Source organism: Tiliqua scincoides, chromosome 3 (genome assembly GCF_035046505.1).
Source record: "Tiliqua scincoides isolate rTilSci1 chromosome 3, rTilSci1.hap2, whole genome shotgun sequence".
NCBI classification, from domain to species: domain Eukaryota; kingdom Metazoa; phylum Chordata; class Lepidosauria; order Squamata; family Scincidae; genus Tiliqua; species Tiliqua scincoides.
The window spans coordinates 8,009,186-8,015,015 of NC_089823.1; positions in this window are offsets into that span (position 1 = coordinate 8,009,186).

The window sequence follows — 5,830 nt, forward strand, 5'->3', positions numbered from 1 at the left end:
CATAAGCTGTCAGGAGTGTAACTCCTGTCTGATTGAGAAGGATGCAAATTTCTCATTACAGCCTGATCCTGGCAGGACATGGCTATATCATCAAGGGCCTTTCCGCGCCTGCTGGTTACTCTTCACCATTTCTTGTTCGGTGGCGTAGCTAGAGGGGGTGCAATGCACTAAGTTTGGCAGGGAGCCTCACCGCATTATTGAAGGGGCCCCTCTCCCTCCTCATTGGAGCCATTCCAGGTCCTGTAAAATGGTCATTTTACTCCAGGGGGAGTAAAATGGAGGCTGGAATGACTCCAAAGGGGAAGGGGAGGGATCGCTAGCACACTGTGATGAGGCTCCCTGGAAAACTTAGTACTTTGCACCCCCTCTAGCTATGTCACTGCTCTTGTCTTTTTGGAATGAGTCCATCAGAGTGTCACTTGTCTGCTCTAAAGGGATTGGCAATCCAACAGCACATTCAAATCTCTCCCTGGACATCTGGCGTCCAAGGAATCCTGGAGTGGCTTAATCTGATTCTTTTCACAGCCAAACCGACTGTTCCAGCTCATCACTGGAATGCTCCAAAGCCCCATTGATTGGATAGAAGATAGTCGGTCATGCATCTTGCCATGCCCTTCAGAAGGATTTGCAGCACTGAGCCAGGTGAGGACTGGATTTTGTGGCTGTTGGAGAAAAGGGGCAAGGTGCAATCTGGGAGGCACCAGTAGCTGCACAGAGAAATGAAGGGAACAGAGTTGCCCATATAGGAGTAGAAAGAGAAGGGTGCAGGAGAAAGGGCTGGAGGACGGAACTGAATATGACCAAGGACAGCTCGAAGTGGGAGGAGCCAGCATGGACTTCAAGATGTACAGAAGGGCAGAAGGGCGTGACCAAAGCTAGCTTGCATCCAATTAGGCAGATGGGATAGCCTCATCCCGCCAGGCTAGAGAACCTAGTGTTTGGCTTTCATTTGGCTGTTGTCCAATTGCATGCAATGTGACTCAGCAGCTCAAGTCATCTGTGCTGACCGTGGCAGATATATGGGGTTGCCCCAAAAAGTGGTCTGGAAGCTTCCAAAAGTGCAAAATACAACTGCCAGGGTCTCAGCTAGCACTGATCGATATGAAGCTCTAAAGAGACCAGGTTGTCTGAAGAAATGAACCATCGTCCTCATGATGAGCTTCCCATGAAGTACCACCCTGAATGAGAAAACCTTCTTTGGGTCTCCAGCCATTAGCTTTATCATCGATGTCTAGTCAGGAAAAGGCCTGCTAATTAGGGCACCCAAGATTTATAATGGCCTCCAATGAGAGGTACACCAGCTCCCAAATCTACCTGTGTTTATACACTGAAAATGCTTTCATTCCAAATTGCCCATCTTGTCCAGCTTCCTTCACCTCGCACTGGCCTACCAGAAGCCCTCAGAAAGCCCTCAAGACAACAAAATACTCATACCCTGTTGCCACTTCTGCACATGCTGGATCTTGTCTGATCTCAGAAGCTAAGCAGGGTCAGGCCTGGTTAGTACTTGGATGGGAGACTGCCTGGGAATACTGGGTGCTGTAGGCTTATACCATGATCTCGGAAGCTAAGCAGGGTCAGGCCTGGTTAGTACTTGGATGGGAGACTGCCTGGGAATACCAGGTGCTGTAGGCTTATACCATAGTCTTTCGAGACTGAAGGTTGCCAACCAGTGTTGCCACTTCCTTGCACCTGGCATAGGTTATGTCTAAAACCTGGAGATTGTGTATAGACATCACAGCTTGTAGCCTGTGAGGCCAGGTGCAGTCACAATGTCATGTGGCAAGGAGTTCCACAGTTCGATTATTTGCTGGGTAAAGAAATACTTCCTTTTGTCTCTTCTAAGTCTCCTGCTACACAATTTTAGTAGATGTCTCCTGGTTCTGGTGTTGTACAAGAGGGAAGAGAACTTCCCTCTATCAGCTCTTATCCCACTCATGCATAATTTCATCATGACCCCCCTCACGTGCTGCCTTTCTAGACTGAAATTCCCCTACACACTGTAGGCTTGCCTTGTGGGCCCTAGCCCACTAATCATTTTGCTTGCTTTCTCCAGCACCTTTTCCAGTTTACCTGATGAGTATCATCCCCTCAAATTTCACCCTCCAGCCATCCAAGCTCTACCCAAATCCCCCTTTGATTTTTCCACCTCTGAATATGGTTTGGGAGGGTATTTTGTCTTGGCCCTATTAAAAATATATATATATATAAGTGAGCCCCTCAATGTTGTCACAGAGCATGGAGCGGAAGAACTCGTTTCCTTGTGAATCTCGCACACTAATCACAATTATTATTTCTATTTTCACCAGGCAAATTTATGGTAAACGCCCCACCATTTGTTTAATTACACCCATCAGGATTCAGACATAGAATAATAGAAAATAACTTTTCTCTCTTTCCTGTGCTCCTGCCCAGGGATGCAGATATTGAATTATTAATAATACAAATGACTCCCTTAACTGTTGTTTTATTTCAGCACTTTTGCATAATTATCAGATTTCTTTCAGGCCACGGCTAGATTTTTAACACAAAAAAAAGTTTTAAAAAAACAAAACCACCCCCTCAGATACAGTGTGTTTTAAGCAAACATAACATAAGATCATTATTTTGAATACAGAATGCGAGGGAAGCGTTTAATCTTCCTGATGCTTGGCTTGAAAAAATCTTAATGTCTTTCTGGATGGGATGAGCATTTTTCAGATAAAGCAAACATTTTAAGAAACCAGCATTCCATTCCAAAAAAGGTGTGTGTGTGTGTGTGTGGGGGGGTGAATAACCCAACTTGTGCTCTAAGGTATATACATTATGCACAGCTTTAAAACACAGCATTGATCCATTCAGTAACGTGCAGTACTATGGCACATATAAGAAAAACTCAGCTGGATCAGGCCAAAAGCCCATCTTGTCTGGCAAACTGTATGTCACATTGCCCCACCAGATACCTCAGGGAGCACAAAACAACAGGAGACCTGCATCCTGGTGCCCTCCCTCGCATCCAGCATTCTGAGGTAGCCTACTTCTAAAATCAGGAGGTTGCACATATACATCATGGCTTGTAACCCGTGATGGACTTTTCCTCCAGAAATTTGTCCAATCCCCTTTTAAAGTCATGCAAGCCAGATGTCATCAGCACATCCTGTGGCAAGGAGTTCCACAAACTAATTATATGCTGGTTGGCAACCTTCAGTCTCGAAAGACTATGGTATAAGCCTACAGCACCCGGTATTCCCAAGCGGTCTCCCATCCAAGTACTAACCAGGCCTGACCCTGCTTAGCTTCCAAGATCAGACAAGATCAGGAATGTGCAGGTTAACAGTTGCTGAGTAAACAAATATTTTAACGCAACATTTAATAACTTATGTAAGGGACTTTTTCAAGGAAACAGAGTGTATTTACTGGAAAAAAGAAAGGATCAGCTCTAAGAGCAACTGCCTCTACATATGGAGGTTCTGCATAACTATCATGGCTGTTGATAAATCTCTCCTCCTCCTCTTCCACAAACGTCTCTCTCTCTCTCTGTCTGTATCCTGGAGTCACGGCCTGACATGATTTGCACAATTTTAGCCTGTCGACTGACTACGGAATTTTTAATTGATCAATTATCTACAATTTAAATAATTAACTGATTAAAATGTTCTAGTACATTCATTGACTCGCTAGTTAAAGGGCAGGTGATTCATCAACTATCCAACTTCGGAACCACTGACAGCCTCAAACGGCACATGGACGTGAATATAATCAAGTCCTCAGTTCAGACACTTCCGAGATATCCTGGTGAAGGGAGAAAGTGTGAAGACACCCTGGCACTGAATACATAAGCAGCTCCACACATTGTGAGAAGTGGGTATATTCTGCTTTTCGTATATTCTGTTTCAATTTTCATTATTTATTTGCTTACCTTATTTATATTCCACCCTTTCCCTCCCCACCTGGAGGTCCCCAACACAGCACTCAATACATTTCTTAAAAAAAAAAAAAATTAAAATCAATACAATTGTATTGTATTGGCAACCTTCAGTCTCGAAAGACTATGGTATCGCGCTCTGAAAGGTGGTTCTGGCACAGCGTCTAGTGTGGCTGAAAAGGCCAATCCGGGAGTGACAATCCCTTCCACACCGGGAGCAAGTGCAGTCTGTCCCTGGTCTGTCTCCCTGGCTATGGGCCTTCCTTCTTTGCCTCTTAGCCTCAGACTGTTGGCAAAGTGTCTCTTCAAACTGGGAAAGGCCATGCTGCACAGCCTGCCTCCAAGCGGGCCGCTCAGAGGCCAGGGTTTCCCACTTGTTGAGGTCCATCCCTAAGGCCTTCAGATCCCTCTTGCAGATGTCCTTGTATCGCAGCTGTGGTCTACCTGTAGGGCGCTTTCCTTGCACGAGTTCTCCATAGAGGAGATCCTTTGGGATCCGGCCATCATCCATTCTCACGACATGACCAAGCCAACGCAGGCGTCTCTGTTTCAGCAGTGAATACATGCTAGGGATTCCAGCACGTTCCAGGACTGTGTTGTTTGGAACTTTGTCCTCCAATACAATAGTAACAATTAAACAACTGAAACAATCAAATTGTAAGAGTAGGTGACTGTATATGGAGGATTTGCCTCTGTTTTGTTCTCACTGCCCGGAATCCCTCTGAAGGGGAGAGGCAGCTTGCATGGCACGTTCCGGTGGCTGCAAAACTTTGCACCCCCTCTGGTTATGCCACTGGTACTGCCCATGGATGCTGGCACTTCTACTGCCTAAACAAATTAAACATGCAGGTCTGCGCTTGGTGGTATTGATTTGCAAACTCCCCTCTCTCAGTGTTTAGCTGTCCTCTTTTACGATATCAGGGCACTAGGGAACTGATCTGTTACAGGTTTATTAAAAAATGAGATAGGAGTGAATAAAATTATGCATGTTGGGGAGAAAGCGGAAAGAGAAAACTTTTCTCCTCTCATAGTAAATCGAGGATCACCCAGTGAAACTGACTGGTGTAGACCAAAGGCAATAAAAAGAAAGAATTTATTCGAACAACACACAGTTTGTTGTTGTTGGCAACCTGTTGTTTCAAGGTTCTTTCAAGGTTCTTTCAACCTGTTGTTGAAAGACTCTGGTATCGCGCTCTGAATGGTGGTTCTGGAACAGCGTCTAGTGTGGCAGAAAAGGCCAATTCGGGAGTGACAATCCCTTCCACACCGGGAGCAAGTGCAGTCTGTCCCTGGTCTGTCTCCCTGGCTATGGGCCTTCCTTCTTTGCCTCTTAGCCTCAGACTGTTGGCCAAGTGTCTCTTCAAACTGGGAAAGGCCATGCTGCACAGCCTGCCTCCAAGCGGGCCGCTCAGAGGCCAGGGTTTCCCACCTGTTGAGGTCCATCCCTAAGGCCTTCAGATCCCTCTTGCAGATGTCCTTGTATCGCAGCTCTGGTCTACCTGTAGGGCACATTCCTTGCACGAGTTCTCCATAGAGGAGATCCTTTGGGATCCGGCCATCATCCATTCTCACGACATGACCGAGCCAACGCAGGCGTCTCTGTTTCAGCAGTGCAGGCATGCTGGAGATTCCAGCACACTCCAGGACTGTGTTGTGAATCTATGGAATTCACAGCCACAAAGTGTGATGATGGCCACTGCCTTAGATGACCTTAAAAGGGAATTGAACATAGATGAGGGAAGGCCTATTAATGGCTTGCAGTCATCACAGTGTTGCTAGGTGTGCTTTTAAACGCACATTCACATGTGCACATGGGGATGATCTATCTTGCGTGCTGGAATCCTGAGTCATGGCCAGTGGCCCATGGGCTCACCAGAGAATGAGGAGCGAGATGAGGATGAAAGGTGCAACAAAACACATTTTATT